Raw genomic sequence first — 23830 nt, 5'->3', positions numbered from 1 at the left:
AGATGGGAATGAGGGTCACCTATTATCAAAAGTATGTAGGCATAGGACACACCCTCTGTCATGCCCCCTTTTTAAAGGAAAAATTATACAGAAAAAATGATTAGTTAAACCCACAAGTGCTTTTTTTTTTTTTTTTTTAACCACTGCTGTTACTTTATACCGGGGATATGCAATTAGCGGACCTCCAGCTGTTGCAGAACTACAGGTGCCATGAGGCATAAAGACTCTGACAGCCACAAGCCTGACACCTAGAGGCATGATGGGACTTGTAGTTTTGCAACAGCTGGAGGTCCGCTAATTGCATATCTCTGCTTTATACTGACTTTGGAATTTTATAAATGCAGCAATTTAGAAATTGGATGAAAGGTTTAGCAATGTGAAACACTTTTTGAAAGGTAAATAGTACATTTTATATACGACTATATAGACGAGACCAAAATGAGGGACAAATGAGGAAAGAGGGACAGAGGGACTTCTGTTCCAAACCAGGGGCAGTCCCTTGACATCGGGGACAGTTGGGGGGGGGGGGGTGGTCTATGGCCAGATTAAAGTGGTTGTAAACCCTTACAGTCCACTTTGTGCTACAGGTAAGCCTATAATAAGGCTTACCTGTAGCTGCCCAGGATATCTCCTAAACCTGCACGGTTTGAGATATCCCCTGTATTTGCGGCTCCAGCCAATCACAGCGCGTGATGTCAGTTGCCTGAGCAGTGTGCTGGCACTGCAGCGAGGGCTTTGATCTCAGGTGAGTATTACATAATGAGCTAGTATGCTATGTATGGTGTTAGTTTTTATTTTTAAAGTGGGTTTATGGCCACTTTAAAGATTGTCCTTTTTTTTTTTCAACTTTTTTGAATAGGAGGAATGCTTGAACATGTTTTCATATAGGGTTGTCCCGATACCGATACTAGTATCAGTATCGGCACCGATACCAAGCATTTGCCTGAGTACTTGTACTCGGGAAAATGCTCCCGATACCTCACCCGATACCTGTACAGTCAGCGGTTATCGGTGAGTGGGGGAGTTACAAGCTTCTACCCCCCCCCCGCCCCTTTCAGCTGCTTTAGTGAAATGATCTATACAGCGGTGATCGGTGCTTGTAACTCCCCCACACATGATCACGCCGACTGTCACCGCATCCTCCTCCAGTCCCCCTCCGTTCTGCTGTCCCCCCCCCCTCCGTTCTGCTGTCCCCCCCCCTCCGTTCTGCTGTCCCCCCCCCTCCGTTCTGCTGTCCCCCCCCCTCCGTTCTGCTGTCCCCCCCCCTCCGTTCTGCTGTCCCCCCCCCTCCGTTCTGCTGTCCCCCCCCCTCCGTTCTGCTGTCCCCCCCCCCTCCGTTCTGCTGTCCCCCCCCCCCCCCTCCGTTCTGCTGTCCCCCACCTCCGTTCTGCTGTCCCCCCCCTCCGTTCTGCTGTCCCCCCTCCTTTCTTCCTCCGTGTCCCCCGCCGTTCTGCTTTCCCCCTCCTTTCTTCCTCCATGTCCCCCGCCATTCTGCTGCTGTCCCCCTACGTTCTGCTGTCCCTCTCCGTGTCATCCTCCTTCCTTTGATGTATGAACAGAGTCAGTGATCACTGACTCTGTCTATTCACATAACTGAAACATTGTAATCTCCTGTGATTACGATGTCTCAGTTTATGAATGGAGAGGAGCCGCTGTCTTCCCTCCACTCATTTTCAGTGCAGCTGAGGCTGCAGAGAAAGGGACTAGGAAATCTCTATCCTCGGTCTCTTTCTCTGTCTAAAGGGGGAGATTTCAGGGGTCTATTAAGACCCCTGATATCTCACCAAAGCCCCCCAACAGGGCTGATTAAAAAAAAAAAAGTATTGCAATAAATAATAAAAAAAATATTGTAAAAAGTAATAAAAATTAAAATAAAAAAACACACAGACACCATCCACCCCCTCCCTCTCTAAAAAAAAAAATAAAAGAAAGCATTGTAAAAAAACAAAAACAAAAAAAACCACTGTCACGTGACATTAAAAAAAAAGTATTGGTAATCGGTATTGGTGAGTACTTGAAAAAAAGTATCGGTACTTGTACTCAGTCTTAAAAATAGGGTTGTCCCGATACCACTTTTTTATGTCTTAGAGATACCCTGCTAAAAGGAATTATACTTGGTTTACAATACATTACCATGATCACTAAATTCTAGGACATTATAATTAGAAGAATAAATAATAATAATACCTAGCATATTTGACACCCTAGTCTGATTTTCTTTTGTTTTGCTCTGAACAACATATTTTGTAATCTTCTTGAGATGAATGAAATAGATGAAAAGAAATTGTAGTTTCCCCCTGAAATTGTCAGCGTAGAAGTGCTCTCCTTACATTAGTGGGTTGAGTAAAGTGGAAAAATAGTGCTGGACCTATTGCTGTCTTAACCACTTAAGCCCCGGACCATTTGGCTGGCCAAAGACCAGAGCACTTTTTGCGATTCGGCACTGTGTTGCTTTAACTGACAGTTGCACGGTCTTGCGCGGTGGCTCCCAAACAAAATTGACGTCCTTTTTTTTTCCCCCCACAATTAGAGCTTTATTTTGGTGGTATTTGATCACAAACAAAAAAAGAGAGACAATTTTGGAAAAAAAAGCAATATTTTTTCCTTTTTGCTATAATAAATATCCCCCAAAAATATATAAAAAAGCATTTTTTTTCGCCTCAGTTTAGGCCGATACGTAGTCTTCATATTTTTGGTTAAAAAAAAAATCGCAATAAGCGTTTGGTTTGCGCAAAATTTATAGCGTCTACAAAACAGGGGATAGTTTTATGGCATTTTTATTAAACATTTTTTTTTTTTACTAGTAATGGTGGCAATCTGAGATTTTTATCCTGACTGCGACATTATGGCGGACAGATCGGACACTTAACGCTATTTTGGGACCAGTCACATTTATACAGCGATCAGTGCAATTAAAAATGCATTGATTACTGTGTAAATGTGACTGGCAGTGAAGGGTTTAACCAGGAGGGAAATGCTTGTTTATATCAGCATTTCCCTGTTCTACCTCTCCGTGAGATGATCGTGGGTATCCCCGCGGACATCGAGTCCGTGGGACCCGCGATCACATTCACGGAGCTCGCGTGCGTGGCCACACACACACACACACACACACACACACACACACACAGCGGTAAATTTAAAGGGACTTACCTGTACGCCCATTTGCCTGTCCGTGCCATTCTGCCGACGTATATGTACATGTGGCGATTGGCAAGTGATTAAAGTGTCACTAAACCCACATCATAATAAACTGTCAATAAATTACGTATTACATGCTGTTCATACTCGGTCACTATGGGATTCTTTTTTTTATTCTACAAAAAACAAAAAAACATGGTGATCCTGCCGCTCTCTATCTCCCCCTTCTGTCCATGTCTCCAATTCAACCAGAGATTTTGTAGCTGTGGTGGCAGCTCTGCACATGTTCAGTTTTCAGTGATTTTCTATACTGAGCATTTCCTCCCTATCACATCTGAGCAGCCAATGTGACTATAGTGTCACACATGTGGGTGTATACACAGTGGTAAATGACAGGACACTCCCTCCCTCCTCCATGCCCACTAACCAGCTAAACACAATGGGGACGGGATATTACATGTAGATTGATGGTGGCTTCACCCCCCTCTTATTCTAAGACCCAGGCTGGAGGGGCGTGACACAGCCTGTGACTGTAAGCTATCCGCCCACGCATGTTTTTGCCATAAAAAAGCGAATAAAGATTTGATTTCAAATGTATATTTGCATGACAATTTAAAAGCGTTTATTGATATTTTACGCTGTATTCCAAAGGCTTTTTTTTTTTTCTGAACATGTGACCAGCAGCAGAGGACTAGAAGCTCCTCCTGCTTATGTTTCCCTGCAGACAGACTGGGAAAAATCTGGGTCATGTGACAACTGTATATCGATTAAGGTACTTGGATGTTTTATTTCATTCAAATAATTACAGTGCCATCATCCATATAGAGAAATAGAAGGGGCAATGCAAGTTAAAAATGAGTGTTTCCCGGTAGGTTTAGTGGTTCCTTGTGAAAATCCGAGAATCTTGATCTCTTCTGTAATAGTCTGACTAGAGGTTGTCTTGAAAGATACCTTTTAATAAGCCTCTCCCAGAATAGAAGAGCAGGGCCGGATATGGAGGCCGTCCAGCTGCAGCCAGATCCCTGTTACATTTTCAATAGCGACATTATTACATTATGAATTGCCGTTTCCTGCTTTGTATCACATTGTCCAGTTCATTGCTTCCAGAGACACAAGCTTTCCTATCTTAAAGGTCCACTGCACCTGAAACACTGGATTCCTTTCATACGGGAGAAAAAGAAGTGTACATCTATTATTCCTGTATACATATGTACATGTGTGTGTTTATGTAGTTAATTAAGGCTACCAAAGTCCCCTCTGTATAAGAGCTATGAAGACACTATTGGGAGAGCCCTTGACCTGAACCCAAATAACTCCGGGACCTGCCCACCAGATGTCTGGCATTGTGCCAGTGTAGCCACAAGCATAGAAGCAGCTGGCATGGTATTGTGGAACAGCATTCACTATTGATGCCAGTACATTTACACCTTATCAGCTGTGTTTGTTAATTATAATAGACAATAGAGCCTTGTTGCCCAACCTGCAGTCATTATTGTGTTGCCCTTGAAGATAGAAGTGTCTTTGGATGCTTCACAATATCTTAACTTTGTGTGTGCTGTCCCTTTTTTCTGTAGTCTGATTGTCTCCTGATATCTCCAATCTCCAACAACTCCTAAAGCATATTTGCAGTCTCTGACAATTTCCTGTAGCATGTCCATAGTCTCTGGCCATCTCCTGTAGCAGGTCTCTGGCCATCTCCTGTAGCAGGGCTCTGGCCATCTCCTGTAGCAGGTCTGTGGCCATCTCCTGTAGCAGGTCTGTGGCCATCTCCTGTAGCAGGTCTGTGGCCATCTCCTGTAGCAGGTCTGTGGCCAGCTCCTGTAGCAGGTCTGTGGCCAGCTCCTGTAGCAGGTCTGTGGCCAGCTCCTGTAGCAGGTCTGTGGCCAGCTCCTGTAGCAGGTCTGTGGCCAGCTCCTGTAGCAGGTCTGTGGCCAGCTCCTGTAGCAGGTCTGTGGCCAGCTCCTGTAGCAGGTCTGTGGCCAGCTCCTGTAGCAGGTCTGTGGCCAGCTCCTGTAGCAGGTCTGTGGCCAGCTCCTGTAGCAGGTCTGTGGCCAGCTCCTGTAGCAGGTCTGTGGCCAGCTCCTGTAGCAGGTCTGTGGGCTCTGGTAGAGCTGCGCGATTAATCGTTAAATTGCGATCTGGATTCAATCCCCCTCACGATCTTAATTAGACTTTTCCACAGTTCATTCATGTAACAAGTGCAGAGTCATTCTCTGCTCACTCATAGCTGTCAAAAATAAATAAATGTTTATCAACATTGCTCAGTGCTGAGATAAAAGGAAACCTTGTAATATTTAGTTCTTTTAGATCAAAGGGATGAACTTCGGTCTGTAAAAGAGGTCAATTTAACCACTTACGGACCGCCCACCGTGTATGTTCATCGCTCCTTTTGACGTTAAATAACGGGGTTATGGCAGCAGCTAGCTGCTTAACTCTGGTGTTTTTTTACACAGTGGGTGTCCTCTTTAACATAAAAGTGGTCCCAGCAGCAGATTCCCCACAGGATCACTTTTATGGGCAGCAGGAGAGCGATAATTTTAGAACTAGATCTCCTCAGTAACTCTAAACAGGTAACCTGTAAAAAATTTTTTTAAGTGTCGCCTATGGATATTTTTATGTACCATAGTTTGTCGCCATTCCAGGAGCGTGTGCAATTTTAAAGCGTGACATGTTTGGGTATCAATTTACCTGACGTAACATCATCTTTCACATTATACCAAAAAATTGGGCTAACGTTACACTTTTTTTTAAAATTAAAAAATAAGAAAACAGTATTTCCCCCCCCCCAGAAAAATTGAGTTTGTAAGACCGCTGCACAAATACGGTTTGACATAAAGTATTGCAATTATCTTTTTTTTTTTTTTTTTCTAGGGTCTCTGCTAAAAAAATAAATAAATAAATAAATAAATATATATATATATATATTATACAAACATATACACACATATACATACCGTATATAATGTTTGGGGGTTCTATGTAATTTTCTAGCAAAAAATATTGATTTTAACTTGTAAGCAAATGTCAGAAATAGTCTTGGTCCAGACCAAGCCTTTTTCTGACACTTGCTGCTTACAAGGTAAAAATCAATATTTTTTGCTAGAAAATTACTTGGAACCCCCAAACATTATATACGGTATGTATTTTTAGCAGAGACTCTAGAGAATAGAATGGCCGTTGTTGCAATATTTTATGTCAAACTCAATTTTTCGGGAAAAAATACACTTCAATTAATTAAGGAAAGACAAAACTGTAAAGTTAGCACAATTTTTTGTATTATGTGAAAGATGACGTTATTCCAAGAACCGTGATCTTTATTCTAAGCAAAAAAATCATGATTCTAATTTTTTCCAGAATCGCGCAGCTCTAGGCTCTGGCCATCAACTGCAGCATGTCCGTAGTCTCTGGCCGTCTCCTGCAGCATGTCCGTAGTCTCTGACCGTCTCCTGCAGCATGTCCGTAGTCTCTGGCCGTCTCCTGCAGCATGTCCGTAGTCTCTGGCCGTCTCCTGCAGCGTGTCCGTAGTCTCTGGCCGTCTCCTGCAGCGTGTCCGTAGTCTCTGGCCGTCTCCTGCAGCGTGTCCGTAGTCTCTGGCCGTCTCCTGCAGCGTGTCCGTAGTCTCTGGCCGTCTCCTGCAGCGTGTCCGTAGTCTCTGGCCGTCTCCTGCAGCGTGTCCGTAGTCTCTGGCCGTCTCCTGCAGCGTGTCCGTAGTCTCTGGCCGTCTCCTGCAGCGTGTCCGTAGTCTCTGGCCGTCTCCTGCAGCGTGTCCGTAGTCTCTGGCCGTCTCCTGCAGCGTGTCCGTAGTCTCTGGCCGTCTCCTGCAGCGTGTCCGTAGTCTCTGGCCGTCTCCTGCAGCGTGTCCGTAGTCTCTGGCCGTCTCCTGCAGCGTGTCCGTAGTCTCTGGCCGTCTCCTGCAGCGTGTCCGTAGTCTCTGGCCGTCTCCTGCAGCGTGTCCGTAGTCTCTGGCCGTCTCCTGCAGCGTGTCCGTAGTCTCTGGCCGTCTCCTGCAGCGTGTCCGTAGTCTCTGGCCGTCTCCTGCAGCGTGTCCGTAGTCTCTGGCCGTCTCCTGCAGCGTGTCCGTAGTCTCTGGCCGTCTCCTGCAGCGTGTCCGTAGTCTCTGGCCGTCTCCTGCAGCGTGTCCGTAGTCTCTGGCCGTCTCCTGCAGCGTGTCCGTAGTCTCTGGCCGTCTCCTGCAGCGTGTCCGTAGTCTCTGGCCGTCTCCTGCAGCGTGTCCGTAGTCTCTGGCCGTCTCCTGCAGCGTGTCCGTAGTCTCTGGCCGTCTCCTGCAGCGTGTCCGTAGTCTCTGGCCGTCTCCTGCAGCGTGTCCGTAGTCTCTGGCCGTCTCCTGCAGCGTGTCCGTAGTCTCTGGCCGTCTCCTGCAGCGTGTCCGTAGTCTCTGGCCGTCTCCTGCAGCATGTCCGTAGTCTCTGGCCGTCTCCTGCAGCATGTCCGTAGTCTCTGGCCGTCTCCTGCAGCATGTCCGTAGTCTCTGGCCGTCTCCTGCAGCATGTCCGTAGTCTCTGGCCGTCTCCTGCAGCATGTCCGTAGTCTCTGGCCGTCTCCTGCAGCATGTCCGTAGTCTCTGGCCGTCTCCTGCAGCATGTCCGTAGTCTCTGGCCGTCTCCTGCAGCATGTCCGTAGTCTCTGGCCGTCTCCTGCAGCATGTCCGTAGTCTCTGGCCGTCTCCTGCAGCATGTCCGTAGTCTCTGGCCGTCTCCTGCAGCATGTCCGTAGTCTCTGGCCGTCTCCTGCAGCATGTCCGTAGTCTCTGGCCGTCTCCTGCAGCATGTCCGTACCCTGCTCTACAGGGGATTGGCTCCCAGCCCTGACCCTACCTCTCCTAGTCTGAGCTCTGCTCTACAGGTGATTGGCTGCCAGTCCCCCCACCCACCCACTCTGACCTTGCTGTACAGGGGATTGGTTCCCACTCCTGACCCACTCTCTCCCAGTCTATGCTTTGCTGTACATGGCATTGCAAAAGGCTCCTACCAAGTTAAATTCCAATATCTGCGCTGCTTGCATTAAAAACATAAATGTAATATTAGTATACTGGATACAGAGCTCCATTAATTGATACCTTCTATATCTACTGGGAGTTTAGCGTTTATACAGCATGAAAACCTTTTCAGCCATCGATATAAACTGACATGTCAGAACAAGGTTAGCCTTTCATAGGACATAAAATCCATACTACCTTTGAATAAAATGTGGAGCCCTCGCCAGCGATCTGGGCATGCGCAGTACAAAAGGGGCTTTGTTTGGTAATGAAACAAATACAAAATCTTTTTCAAATAATCCTTAAACTCTTCTTGGGAAACATAGGAACCGCCTGACATTGTGGAGTGATTTGACGAAGGTATAAGGTGAATTTATCCTTTGCTTCTAGTCTGTTGCTATTGTTTTAGTGGTTAATGAATGGTCTGTTGTGCCCATGGCAGGGTGGACCTCAGGGCAGTAAGTTTGCACACCTTGAAAGCACAGTGTACCTGTTGTCCTGACTAATGACTGCTACTTTGTGAGGCAAATTATTCCAGGTAGAGCTTTTGTTAACTTCTCAAGTCTGCAGAAATACATTTTTGAGATCATAATCTACAGCAGGCAAACCATTTGTGTATATGTATAAAAACATTCTAAATGTCGTGTTTTTTTTTTTTTTTGTAAGTGATCACATACCTTCTGCATAATGAGCTCAGAGAGCTTGGGGAGGAGAAACAGCAGAACACTGATCTTCCCAGGGAATAGCTGTGCGGAGGAGGAGCAAGTCTGATCATTGGAGAAGAGCAGGCTGAGTTCTTAGCACAGCTAGATAACTGTCCATGCTGTGCTCTGTTGTTTAGTGTGGTCATTTTTTAATAGAAAAGCAGAGGGACTGGCAGGAACACCAGGGATTTTACACAAAGGAAGCAATACAAAGCGAACAGGGTACTTTTTCATACAAGTACATGGTACAGCAGGCACATATCAGGAATATGAAATGCTGGGGTAACATATTCTTTACATATGTAGAAATAATATGGCTTTGTCAATAAACAGTAAAAAAGGGAGGACAGACCATATTGGCCCCATAAAGAATGAGAAAGGACATCTGGTTACAAAGAATGGGGAGATGGCGAATCCATTGGTATTTAATTTATTCTTCTCCTCAGTCTTCAGGGAATTGGGGGGCTTCAGTAACCAAAACTTCAGTGTTTGTCACATCACAGGAAGCGCTCTCATGGCTAACAGAGGACAGAATTAGAAATAGACTTGGGAAACTTGACAATAATAAGTCACCGGGACCGGATGGTTTGCACCCGAGAGTACTTAGGGAACTCAGTCAAGTAATTGCCAGACCATTGTTTGTAATTTTTACTGACAGTCTACTGACTGGAATGGTACCAGCTGATTGGAGAAAAGCCAATGTAGCACCAATATTTAAAAAAGAGCCCAAAATATATCCCTGGAATTACAGACCAGTTAGCCTAACACCAATAGTATGCAAGCTCTTGGGAGGGATATTAAGTTACTATATACAAGATTTTAGTAATGAAAACAGTATCATTAGCAGTAATCAGCATGGATTCACGAAGAATAGTTTTTGCCAAAACAATCTACTAACCTTCTATGAGGAGGCGAGTTGCCATCTAAAGGAAGGCCCGTAGACGTGGTGTATCTGGATTTTGCAAAAGCATTTGACACAGTTCCCCATAAACCTTTACTGTACAAAATAAGGTGCGTTGGCATGGACCATAGGGTGAGTACATGGATTGAAAACTGACTACAAGGGCGAGTTCAGAGGGTGGTGATAAATGGGGAGTACTCAGAATGGTCAGGGGTGGGTAGTGGGGTTCCCCAGGGTTCTGTGCTGGGACCAATCCTATTTAATTTGTTTATAAACGATCTGGAGGATGGGGTAAACAGTTCAATCTCTGTATTTGCGGACGATACTAAGCTAAGCAGGGCAATAACTTCTCCGCAGGATGTGGAAACCTTGCAAAAAGATCTGAACAAATTAATGGGGTGGGCGACTACATGGCAAATGAGGTTCAATGTAGAAAAATGTAAAATAATGCGTTTGGGTGGAAAAAATATGAATGCAATCTATACACTGGGGGGAGAACCTCTGGGGGAATCTAGGATGGAAAAGGACCTGGGGATCCTAGTAGATGATAGGCTCAGCAATGGCATGCAATGCCAAGCTGCTGCTAACAACGCAAACAGAATATTGGCATGTATTAAAAAGGGGATCAACTCCAGAGATAAAACGATAATTCTCCCGCTCTACAAGACTCTGGTCCGGCTGCACCTGGAGTATGCTGTCCAGTTCTGGGCACCAGTCCTCAGGAAGGATGTACTGGAAATGGAGCGAGTACAAAGAAGGGCAACGAAGCTAATAAAGGGTCTGGAGGATATTAGTTATGAAGAAAGGTTGTGAGCACTGAACTTATTCTCTCTGGAGAAGAGACGCTTGAGAGGGGATATGATTTCAATATACAAATACCGTACTGGTGACCCCACAATAGGAATAAAACTTTTTAGCGGAAGGGAGTTTAACAAGACTCGTGGCCACTCATTAAAATTAGAAGAAAAGAGTTTTAACCGTACACTACGTAGAGGGTTCTTTACTGTAAGAGCAGCCAGGATGTGGAATTCCTTTCCACAGGCGGTGGTCTCAGCGGGGAGGATTGATAGTTTCAAAAATCTATTAGATAATCACCTGAATGACCACAACATACAGGGATATACAATGTAATACTGACATATAATCACACGCATAGGTTGGACTTGATGGACTTGTGTCTTTTTTTTTTTTTTTTCAACCTCACCTACTATGTACCTATGTATTAAAACAAACTAATCTGCTGGGATTGACCCACCTTTCCGGTTTGCAAATAAACTTTCCAGGCAATCCATACAGCCCCAATAATTAGTGATGGCCTCCACAGTAGGTAAAGAAATGAACAGAATAATGTGCATTGCAGTATCCCCGGCATCTCTTGCATGAGGTTTTACCTGTTTGAGCGTATGTCCTACACCTTCCACTTTTACAGCACCATCTTGTGACAGAAGGGGAGAAGCACAAGCCCCTTCATGTTGGTAAGGAAATGAGGGGTACAAGGTATCACAGAAGCACAGCTGGATTACCTCCCTGCCCTTGGACTGAAATGGGGTAGTGCAAAGGCCATAACAAACCAATGAGATCATCCCTCTGCTCTCTCCTCCTGTCAGCACGTTCCTTGTCTGAACATATGAATGCAGGACACCTGATTGCCTCCCAAGTACTGCCCCCTCCTGGTTATAAAGCTGCTACACAAAAAAATACAAGTGGCTGAAATCAAGTATTTAATAATTTCAGGAATTTTTGCTATTACATAAGTAAAATATATTATTTTTTAAAATAAATACAATTGGTGTGTCTTTTAATATCCATCTAGGGAGCCCACAGGGCTTCAGGATTGAATGGGTGTAGCACAACACATCTTCAGTACTGAGGCTCTGAGGGGGGCACAGGATTTGTGAACTGCCTTAGTGCTCCCACCTAGGGTCAGGTGGCATCTGTCTTCCACCATAGAGCGGACACTTCATCTCACGTCATGGGCTGTTGTTCTGTTTCGAGGGCGAGTACTTGAAACAGTGCGACACTTTTTTTTTCTTTCTTAACGTGCACTACCTGTTACATTTTCAGAACAAGTATTTGGGGGGTCTTAAAGCTTTATCAGTACTGCTTGGAGCTTAGAGGATGGTGGAGGATGGTTTCTCCTGAAAATTATAGCACCCTCCCCCCCTCCTCCTCCTTGGGGCCAGTTCACAATGCAGAAATGGTCTGGATTCATTTCTGCATGCGCGTTGATGCGTTTTTCAGTTTACTGGGTTTTTTTTTTAAATGTTCTGCAGTGGGGACGGAAAGTATTCAGACCCCCTTAAATTTTTCACTCTTTGTTATATTGCAGCCATTTTGCTAAAATCATTTAAGTTCATTTTTTCCTCATTAATGTACACACAGCACCCCATATTGACAGAAAAACACAGAATTGTTGACATTTTTGCAGATTTATTAAAAAAGAAAAACTGAAATATCACATGGTCCTAAGTATTCAGACCATTTGCTCAGTATTTAGTAGAAGCACCCTTTTGATCTAATGCAGCCATGAGTCTTTTTGGGAAAGATGCAACAAGTTTTTCACACCTAGATTTGGGGATCCTCTGCCATTCCTCCTTGCAGATCCTCTCCAGTTCTGTCAGGTTGGATGGTAAACGTTGGTGGACAGCCATTTTTTGGGTTTAAGTCAGGGCTCTGGCTGGGCCATTCAAGAACAGTCCCTTAGTTGTTGTGAAGCCACTCCTTTGTTATTTTAGCTGTGTGCTTAGGGTCATTGTCTTGTTGGAAGGTAAACCTTCGGCCCAGTCTGAGGTCCTGAGCACTCTTGAGAAGATTTTCATCCAGGATATCCCTGTACTTGGCCATATTCATCTTTCCATCGATTGCAACCAGTCATCCTGTCCCTGCAGCTGAAAAACACCCCCACAGCATGATGCTGCCACCACCATGCTTCACTGTTGGGACTGTATTGGACAGGTGATGAGCAGTGCCTGGTTTTGTCCACACATACCGCTTAGAATTAAGGCCAAAAACTTCTATCTTGGTCTCATCAGACCAGAGAATCTTATTTCTCACAATCTTGGAGTGCTTCATATTTTTTTTTTTTTTTTTTTATCAAACTCCATGCAGGCTTTCATGTGTCTTGCACTGAGGAGAGGCTTCCGTCGGGCCACTCTGCCATAAAGCCCCGACTGGTGGAGGGCAGCAGTGATGTTGACGTTCTACAACTTTCTCCCATCTCCCAACTACATCTCTGGAGCTCAGCCACAGTGATCTTTGGGTTCTTCTTTACCTCTCTCACCAAGGCTCTTCTCCCCCGATAGCTCAGTTTGGCCGGACGGCCAGCTCAAGGAAGGGTTCTGGTCGTCCCAAATGTCTTCCATTGAAGGATTATGGAGGCCACTGTGCTCTTAGGAACCTTAAGTGCAGCAGAATTTTTTTTATAACCTTGGCCAGATCTGTGCCTTGCCACAGTTCTGTCTCTGAGCTCTTCAGGCAGTTCCTTTGACCTCATGATTCTCATTTGCTCTGACATGCACTGTGAGCTGTAAGGTATTATATAGACAGGTGTGTGGCTTTCCTAATCAATTCCAATCAGTATAATCAAACACAGCTGGACTCAAATGAAGGTGTAGAACCATCTCAAGGATGATCAGAAGAAATGGACTTAATGGAGTTAAATATATGAGTGTCACAGCAAAGAGTCTGAATACTTAGGACCATGTGATATTTCAGTTTTTCTTTTTTAATAAATCTGCAAAAATGTCAACAATTCTGTGTTTTTCTGTCAATATGGGGTGCTGTGTATACATTAACTGCTTGCCGACCGCCGGCCGTCAGTTGACGGCCAGGCGGCGCAGCTCTCATTGCGGGCGGACGTCATATGACGTCCTCGCTTTCCTAGGCCACCAGGGGGCGCGCGCGCGCCGCCACCGGCGATCGCGCGCCCGCCGTGTCACTAGGCACCCGGTGCACGTGCCCGGCGGCCGCGATGTCCGCCGGGCACCCGTGATTACCGGTAACACAGCAGGACCATGGATCTGTGTGTGTAAACACACAGATCCACGGTCCTGTCAGAGGAGAGGAGACCGATGATGTGTTCCCAGTACAGCGGAACACCGATCGGTCTCCTCCCCTAGTGAGTCCCCGCCCCCTACAGTTAGAATCACTCCCTAGCAACACAGTTAACCCCTCGATCACCACCTAGTGTTAACCCCTTCACTGCCTGTCACATTTATACAGTAATCAATGCATTTTTATAGCATGGATCGCTGTATAAATGTGAATGGTCCCAAATATGTGTCAAAAGTGTCCGATGTGTCCGCCGCAATATCGCAGTCATGATAAAAATCGCAGATCGCCGCCATTACCAGTAAAAAAATTAATAAAAATAAAAATGTTATAAAACTATCCCCTATTTTGTAGACGCTATAACTTTTGCGCAAACCAATCTATATACGCTTATTGTGATTTTTTTACCAAAAATATGTACAAGAATACATATCGGCCTAAACTGAGAAAAAATTTGTTTTAAAGAAAAAAAAATTGGATATTTATTATCGCAAAAGGTAAAAATTATTGTGTTTTTTTTAAAACTTGTCACTCTTCTTTTGTTTATAGCGCAAAAAATAAAAACCGCAGACGTGATCAAATACCACTAAAAGAAAGCTCTATTTGTGGGGAAAAAATGATAACAATTTCATTTGGGTACAGTGTTGTATGACCGCGCAATTGTCATTCAAAGTGCGACAGCGCTGAAAGCTGAAAAATGGCTTGGGCAGGAAGGGGGCGAAAATGCCCAGTATTGAGGTGGTTAATGAGGAAAAAAATGAACTTTAATGATTTTAGCAAATGGCTGCAATATAAAAAAGAGTGAAAAATTTAAGGGGGTCTGAATACTTTCCGTCCCCACTGTATATTGCATATTGTGTGAACCAGCCCTTAACCACTTACCTACCGTGCTATAGCTGAATGAAGGCTACATCGCAGTTGGCCAGTTGTGGGAGGCCATTACATGATGTCCTCCTGTGATCGCAAAGGCTGAGATGCTCGCACAACGATGACCACAGATTGAGGTAAAGAGCCAATCAGCGGCACTTTACCACGTGATCAGCTGTGTCCAATGACAGCTGATCACGGATGTAAATAGAAGCCGGTTATTGGCTCTCCTTTCCTCATGCTAACAGCATGAGGAGAGCCGATAATTGGCTTGTGTAAAAGGGACATCCACACTGATAATCAGGGTACGAACTATCAGCGCAGTCTCATCGGTGCCCTCCAGTGCTGCCAATCAGTGCCCACCAGTGCATCCTCATCAGTGAAGGAGAAAAATTACCTGTTTGCAAAAATTTTAACAATTTTCTGTCTTTCTATCTGTGTGATCAAAAAATGATGAGAAAATTAATGTGTACAGTGTAGTATGACTTTGCAATTGTCAGTCAAAATGTGACAGCTCTGAAAGCTGAAAATGTGCCTGGGCAGGAAGGGGGTAAAAGTGCCCGGTAGGCAAGTGGTTAAAGCGGATCTTCAGTCCAGCTAGGAGGTGGCTCTGCCCCCACCGGGTACAACCATTTATGGCACATGCACAAATGTGCCCACGGTGAACAAGTGATTTTCCAAGCATGCACAAAAACAGGAAAAGCTGTGGACTTCTCTGGTAGAAATTTATGCGCATGCACAGGTGAATGTGCCAACCGGCGCATGCACAGATGTGTCGCAGGGTGCTCTCGATAGCCAATCCCTGTGGCACAGCTGCTGATACGCAGGGAGCAGGTAGAAATTCTTGCCTAGGTAAAAAGACAAAGCCCAAATAAAGTAAAGGGAAAAAAAATTGTAAAATGGGATTGAGGGGGAGGGGTGGAATTAGATCAGCCCAACATGTCCTTTAAGGTGAAGGTCCACTTTAATAAAGAGCCAACACTCTTTAAATGTATGTAGGGATAGACTTGCCTATAGCAACATTCTTCTTGCTTTGTTATCTTGCCACATTTCCACTGGTCCATCCGGCCTGCGCTTCAAATCCTGAACCTTTTTTTACATTTTTTTTGTATAAGTAATCAGTGACCAGCTTCTTCTATCTTGTTGTCCTACCGGTGACATCTGCACCAGATCTTGTGTATGTGCTGTACTAGATCTAGTGTGGTTTGCTATCTCCGGTGGAGAAAAAAATTAAAACCTTTTCCCCTTGAGATCTTGAAGAGAAAATTCTTCTGTTCACACCTTCACCATCTTTAGAAGGTGTGAACAGAAGAAATGTCGGTGTTTGCAGCATGACCAGGTCTGGTGGTGGAGCGAGGGCTCAGCAGATCGGCTTCCCGGGATGTGAGAGATGGTTATAAATAGATAGCAGAGTTTGTTAGCAGGGTTGCGGAATTCCTGATCGGAAACCCTGGCTTACCTCTGACATGACACCGACCACCAGCTCTGTCCATTTGTCAGGGCTTTTGATGAATCCTCTATGCCCATCAGTAAGAATTATGTTGAATATGGAGGCAGATTTTAATGGTTCTTATAGCTGTCCCGGATTTCCAGTGACCCCCATGGTTCTCCTCCAGACATGGCCCTGGAAACCTTTTCTTTTTTATTTTCTTTTTTTTCATTTTTTTTACTAGATTGTGCCATTTAACTTTTATTTTTTTTTTGCTTTTGGGTAGTTGGTTGGTGGTTTACACCAGTGGCCCAGGGGCTGGATGTGGCCCTTTGCTTGCTTTTAACCAGCCCTTGGGATACTATTCTCTTCACTGATACCAACAAAGGGGCATAATTACCCCCCCCCCCCCCAAGACCAGTGGAAGGGCACAATTCCTCCTAATGATACCAATGATGGGGAACAACTCTTCCCACTGACATGAGTGATGGTGCACAATTTTTTTGAATAACACTAATAATGGGGCACAATTCCTCCAAATGACACTAAATAATGGGGCACAATTCCTCCAAATGACACTAATAATGGGGCACTATTCCTCCCACTGACACCAAGGATGGGGCACAACTGCTCCCACTGAAACCAAGGATGGGGCACAATTCCTCCTAATGACACCAACAATTAGGCCCAATGAGACCAATAATGGGGCACAGCTCTCACTGACACCATCAGTGGGGCGCAACTCCTCCCGCTGACGCCAGCGGTGGGGCGCAACTCCTCCCGCTGACGCCAGCGGTGGGGCGCAACTCCTCCCGCTGACGCCAGCGGTGGGGCGCAACTCCTCCCGCTGACGCCAGCGGTGGGGCGCAACTCCTCCCGCTGACGCCAGCGGTGGGGCGCAACTCCTCCCGCTGACGCCCCCTGTTTGGAGACCCCTGGTCTACACACTGTTGAAGGATAACTGTTTAACTAATAAACAATAATTTAGCAAATTAAAAATAATGGCATAAGCTGATCACACGTGTTAAAGTGTCATTAAGGGCTCATTTAGATGCTCAAAAAACTTTGAGTGCCCATAAAGTGGTAAGACGAGTCAGCAGCATGTTTTTCACACGTTTGCATTGCGTTGCGCCCCTCTGTGTTGGTTTTTTGTATTATCTCTGCTAGTAAGGTTTTCTAAATGCATCCCAACAACGCCAAATGGGCATTTGTGATGCGTTTACATTGTCATCAATGGGAGCATTTGGGGAGTGACAAGACATGGCAACGAAACCTGTCGGTCAATTTTTAAGCAATGTAACCATGTGAATAGCCCTGTGACCCAGAAGAGACAAAATGGCTAAAAAAAGCTTTGAGCATACTACTTTTAAATTCCAAACTTTCCAGTTAGCATCTGGATTAAATAAAAGCAGGCCTATGGTTAAAATGAATGAAAATAAAAAATAGTCGTTTCTACCCAAATCCTGAATGATTGAAAAACCAAGTTCTTACAGGCAGAAGGAATTAGAAGCCAGCCCGGTAGCTCTGTTGCCCAGGCAGAGTCTGAATGCGGGTGATAAAGCGGGCACCATCTCTAGTGGTGGCAGAATGAGAAAATTCCATCTGACAGACGACTCGTTGGAAGCAGAGCAAGTGCAGATGGTGATTTTCAGGACGCTCTCGCCGTCTGCCTGTAATCTGGCTCTTTCGAGCGCCATCATGTTATCCAGTCACATTTCATTATAGCGGGCTGTAGACTGTGTGTGAAATGTGCAAAGCACCAACGGCGGTAACTGCCCTTGACAATGCACACATTCACACATATGTCCATGTGCTTATTCCTTTAGATTGCAAGAGACTTCGGAGGTCTGTGAAAGGCTCCTACAGGTTAGTGCTGGGCAGGAAGCAAATTGCCATAAAGTGGCATTTCACCTATCCATAAAATAACGTTGAGTGCATTAGTATGACTTTTATGAATGTGCATGCACCATGTGCGAAAATTGCACTGGTACGCAAGCACAGTCATCGGCAGCTGCCACCGTGTCTTTTCTGTCTAACTTTTGCCACTTACGCACCAGTTCACAAACAAGGTCCATAAAGACATGGATGAGCGAGTTTGGAGTGGAGGAACTTGACTGGCCTGCACAGAGTCCTGATCTCAACCCGATAGAACACCTTTGGAATTAATTAGAGCGGGGACTGTGAGCCAGGCCTTCTCATCCAACATCAGTGCCTGAACTCACAAATGCGCTTCTGGAAGAATGGTCACATTCCCATAGAGACACTCCTAAACCTTGTGGACAGCCTTCCCAGAAGAGTTGAAGCTGTTATAGTTGCCAAGGGTGGGCCAACTCCATATTGAGCACGCGGACTAAGACACCATTAAAGTTTGTGTGTGTGTATGTAGGTATGTGTGTGTGTATATATATATATATATATATATATATATATATATATATATATATATATATATATATATATATATATATATATATATATATATATATATTATATATTGTACACACGCCCCAATACTTTTGGTAATATAGTGTATGCAACATTTCTGGGCATTGTTGAGCAAACCATGCCTGAAACATGACTTTTATTGTGATGCAATTAGAGATTCGAGTGATTTTTGAAAGCGGCGACATCAATACATTTCTGGATTTGGAAAGCCAGCACGTGGAGTGCCTCAAAAAGATCTATCCGAGGGGTGCTGGAACTTCAAATCCTATTCATTCAATAAAACAGAGAAAGCATAATCATACAATGAGCTTGCTGACTCTGGTAAGACTTCTTATGTGGATCAAGACTCCCCTACAGTAATTATCCAGAATGTGACTAAAAGCACATTAGGAGGTCCCACTGCTAATATTGGATCACTCATTTTCGTTTGTGTCCCATGAGCAAGGAAGATCTAATACAGGTATGTCTGGTAAAGCCTTCCATAAAACCTGTTCTACCCTAATAACAGCTCCAGGCCCTGATGAAGGGTGTGTTGCCCCCGAAATGCGTTGGATGTTTTATGTGATCGTATTTAATTTCCTTAGTGTCTTGGACTCACCATTTGGTTTGATGCTGCTTTTGCGTTTTTACACTTTGAGTACCTGAGTGTGTCGGTTCTCTCTTTCGACTTGCTGCGGTCCATAGGTACAAGTGCATGTTGAAATACAGTTTATCAAAATGTGAATCCCATGTGCACAGTCTGATGCACGTCTAAAGTGCTCTGTGATTTTCTTACCTCTAGTAAAAGTGTTTGTATAGTCAAAACCTTTTTTTTTGTTTTTTTTTGTTTTTTTTTGTTTTTGTTTTAGATACAGTGGAGGGGAATTAAACCTCAAAACTAAATTAAATTTCCATGCACTTCCTGTTCCAGAGACATAATAGGAGGTGACATGAGAAATTCCCTCTTAGTTGTCATTGGAACAAGTGGCCCCTTGGGAGAATTTCCCATTGCCACTTGTTCTGTTGACATCTGTAAAAATGTGGATTTCCCATCAATTTAGGTTGTCAACGGGACAAGTTGAGAGGCCAAAATTCCCCAGCCGAGACAAAGGTGGCAGTATAAACCTGATGGGTTTTTTGACAAAGATTTGTTGGCTTAGATATTTTCATTTTCATTTCCTGTTGATTGTGGAACACCAGAAGCCGTGTACTGTAGGCGGCAGTGTACCCCAGCAGTGTAAGACTACCTGTGTCCCTCATGGAACTCCAAGAAAAGGATCATGTGGTCAGTGCAAAAATCTTATTTTCGTCTTGTCTGTTAAGGGGCTCAAGAAGCAATCTATTCTTTGGTTATATTGCCTATTGAAGGACACAGGAAGTAATTTGCTCTCGGGTTATACTGCCTTTTGAAGGACACAGGAAGTCATATATTCTTTGGTTATACTGCCTATTAAGGGGCAAAGAAAGTCATATGTTTTTTTGGTTATACTGCCTACTGAAGCACACGTGAAGTCCTATGCTCTTGGGTTATACTACCTATTGAGGGGCAAAGGAAGTCATATGTTCTTTGGTTATACTGCCTTTTGAAGGACACAAGAAGTCATATGCTCTCTTGTTATACTATCTATTGAAGGACACATGAAGTCATATATTCTTTGGTTATACTGCCTATTGAAGGACACAGGAAGTCATATGCTCTCTTGTTTAACTGCCTGTTGAGGGACATAGGCATACTGTCAGGTTATATGGTTGCCTACAGTATGTCTTCCTGTGTCCCTCAATGAACACCAAGAAAAGGATTTTAGAATTCTTGTAAAAACACTAGTTTTAGATCCAGAGTTGCCGTTGGTTATTCACTAGTGAAGGGTCCTGGGTTTTTCAGGCTTATTGCAGGTCAGTATCCTGCTGGGTTGCCATGTTATGATTTGGATATGTGCCTGGGATCAGGGAATGAAGCCATGCTGAGTGATGTCACACTATAGTAACTCTTCCCAGAAGCCGAATTCCCAGGGTGAGTCATGTGACCTCCCTTCCTGAGAATCGCGGACATGACTGGCCACCTTCCTGTTCCGAACAACCATATTTGTGAGGCCCCGTACATCGGGCTCTGTAGCCAAGGGGTGTGCTGCTTTAACCTATCAGAATTTGTAAAGAATTATAAAAGACTTATTAGGAAAAAATATAACTTCTTTTTATTATATATATTTTTGTTGTAATTTTCAAAATACGTGGCATTTGGGTGCAAATGCATAAATGGTGCGCTATGTTAATGTGTATTTTACCGTATGGCATAGGTAAAGCGCCAACCTAAGTGTCACTGACCAGAGCTGGCATGATTGGTTTGACTTCTCCCTATCCTTGCTCCTCCCTGTCGGTCACCAAATGGAGTGAAACTCCAAGTGTGGGGGGAGTTTGGCTGGAGCACTATCGGGGCTCTTGCACTCCTTAGTTCAAGGATCCCGGGTGCTTTGGAATCGGCCAATGTCTGGGTGGACCTGGGGCTGCTTTATCAGGTTTGGTAGGCTCACTGGTTCACTTGAGGAAAAAGGGTGGAAGGCTTGGACATACCAAGCGTCCAAGCCTTCCATCTTTTTTTTCTTTTCTTGACCTTTGTCTGTTTTTCTCTTTATATATAAATTTATATTAATTTCCCATCCATTGTCACCTTCTCTGTCTGGGACCTGCTGACCAGTTGAGAAATGACTCCAGGAGTGGTCATTTTAAAGTGTATACCCAAACCTTCTTTTTTTTTTTTTTTTTTTTTTTTTTTTTTTTTTTTTTTTTTTAGCTTTGGATAGATTGGGGAAGCATAATAACACCTGTGTGATTTTATTTTTTGCCCCATTGGAGAGATTTCTTAATTTCCTGTTTGGTAAATGATTGTCGCCAGGAAGTGAAGGCAAATCTAACACATTCAGAAGTAAACTTTTTTTTTTTTTTTTTTTTTTTTTAAGAGGGGTGTTTCTAAATCTTTAAGCTTTTTAGTGGTGTCTGTGTCCCTGTTGCAGATTTTTCCTCCCGTCCTGTAAAAGGTTGTCCCCAGAACAGAAAGTGAAGAGAAATTGTTGGCACTTCTAGGTACACCATTTCACGTATAACCCAAGTTATCTTTTTTTTTTTTTTTTTTTTTTCCCCATTGGGCAAGCTTGGTTACATCAAATTATTTGTATCTGATGTCATCCGCCCCTTCTGTTTGCCTCGTCCAATCAGGAAACACCTTGTTTTACAAGACGTTCTCTGAATGGCGGCGATGCGGAGCCCGCAACCCTCTGCGTTCAGTAAGGCAAGTTGATGGAGCAGCACCCGGAAGAGACCAGTGCTGACTGTACCGAGCACAAATATCCACTGCTTGGATCTTCTTCATCCCCAGTTGCCTCCTGGATGTGAGATATTAGATGCAACCAGGCTGGACCAATGGAAATTTAATAATAAAAAGTATAGTTTAGCTTTCATGATGGTTTTATGAGGAGGTGATGAGAATATGGCTTGTGTGGTATATTCTGAACTGAAATCCAGTGCACAGGTATTGATCTCCTTTTTTTATTCCAGGTGTGAAGAGGGAAGTTCTGACAGATGCTTCTTATGGAACGTAGAGGTTCTGAGCACTGACGGCTGACCTGGTCCATCTAAGAAGGTAATTCCTCCACACGTTTGCACAGTTTGAAAGGCGAATGCTTTGACTTCTAATGAGCAAATTATGATATTTGCAAATAGCTATCAGGAGGTTAATGGCTCTGTAAAGTACTTGTCTCGTCTCACTGGAGTGAACTCTTTCTACAAAGCTGTATATTGTCTACTAGGGAGCTTCTGATGGGGTTTTAGGAATAATTGCAGAATACATGTAAGCAGAGCTTTTTTCCGCAGAGAATAGGTGCAGGATCCCCCCGCCCTTCATTCTGGGTCTTTTTGTTTCTGCCCCCTACCCATCTCCGAGTACCATCCCTTGGTTCCATTCCCTACCTACCACCCAGTATCGCCCCTTTTAGAGAATACAAAACCAAGTATCGTTTTGTGGTGATAAGTATTTTGTATGGAATTTGTTAATAACAAAAAAAGCAGTAAAGTAGATCTCCCACAGCCAGCAGCAATAGACCCTTCCCAGGAACAATAGATTCCCCCAGCAACATTGAACCCCAACAACAGCACAGAAACATCAGGAAGAAAATGTGCGCTTTCATGTGCGTTTAAAGAAAAGGTACAGTTATTTAAGTGGGGAAGGCGCGATTCTCTGAATTGATCAAGATGCTACAAATCCCCCGCTGATTTAATACATATGATGTGGAAATGTCCTAGATACTGGCGAGAGGTTGTGAATACAATTAATGAGACTTTTAACACACATATCGATTTGGATCCTAAGACGTGCTTACTGGGCTATTTCGATAGATTTTTTGCCCATTGAGATATTGATATCAGTTAGCAGATTATTGTTTATAGCACGAAAGCTAATTGCCCTAAAGTGGATATCTCCGAGTGTACCCTCATTTGAGGAATAGCGCCTTCAAGTAAATGACAACCTTCTGAAGGAACAACAAATCTATTGTAATAGGGGCATACCTAATAATTTAATTAAACTGTGGAAACCATGGATATCGGCCCCATGGTTGGCCCCATCTCCACTGGCTTTTTTGTTCCTTTGTAGGGTGGTCAAAGGTAGCCTGTGATAGCAAGTAGGATATCAGAAGGAACATGGGGATGGAGGGCCATACCAGTGGGCAAAAAGGAAGGTTCTGAAAAAACCCACCAGCAGTGATAACTTTTTTCATAGATATAGACATACAGCTTAGTATATTAGCCAAGGATTGGATTAGTCGCTTGATTTATTTGCCCCCCCCCCCTTTTTTTCTTTTTTTTTTTTTTTTTTTGTTTTGTTTTGTTTGTTTTTTTGTGTGTTGGTTAGTGTGTGTATATGCCAATCATGTCATATAGATAATATAAAGTCAGGTCCATAAATATTGGGACATCGACATGATTCTAATCTTTTCGGCTCTGTACACCACCACAATGGATTTGAACTGAAACAAACAAGATGTGCTTTACAAACAAGATGTGCTTTAACTGCAAACTTTCAGCTTTAATTTGAGGGTATTTACATCCAAATCAGGTGAACGGTGTAGGAATTACAACAGTTTATATATGTGCCTCCCACTTTTTAAGGGACCAAAAGTAATGGGGCAGATTAACAATCATCCATCAAACTTTCACTTTTTAATACTTGGTTGCAAATCCTTTGCAGTCAATTACAGCCTGAAGTCTGGAATGCATAGACATCACCAGACGCTGGGTTTCATCCCTGGTGATGCTCTGCCAGGCCTCTA

At 44.0% G+C, this 23830-nt stretch overlaps 1 protein-coding gene across 2 annotated transcripts in view; it reads left to right on the top strand.

Moving 5' to 3' along the window:
* PTPRA (protein tyrosine phosphatase receptor type A) overlaps positions 1 to 23830 on the top strand; it is a 261197-nt gene that overhangs the window by 116052 nt on the left and 121315 nt on the right. For both annotated transcript variants that reach the window (XM_073610999.1, XM_073610998.1), the window contains exon 3: positions 22062 to 22146. The gene's annotated coding sequence lies outside the window, so the exon portion shown is untranslated. The remainder of the gene's footprint in view (positions 1 to 22061; positions 22147 to 23830) is intronic.

The sequence above is a fragment of the Aquarana catesbeiana genome, linkage group LG01 (genome assembly GCF_042186555.1).
Source record: "Aquarana catesbeiana isolate 2022-GZ linkage group LG01, ASM4218655v1, whole genome shotgun sequence".
NCBI lineage: Eukaryota > Metazoa > Chordata > Amphibia > Anura > Ranidae > Aquarana > Aquarana catesbeiana.
This window is presented reverse-complemented; position numbering and strand designations above follow the sequence as displayed.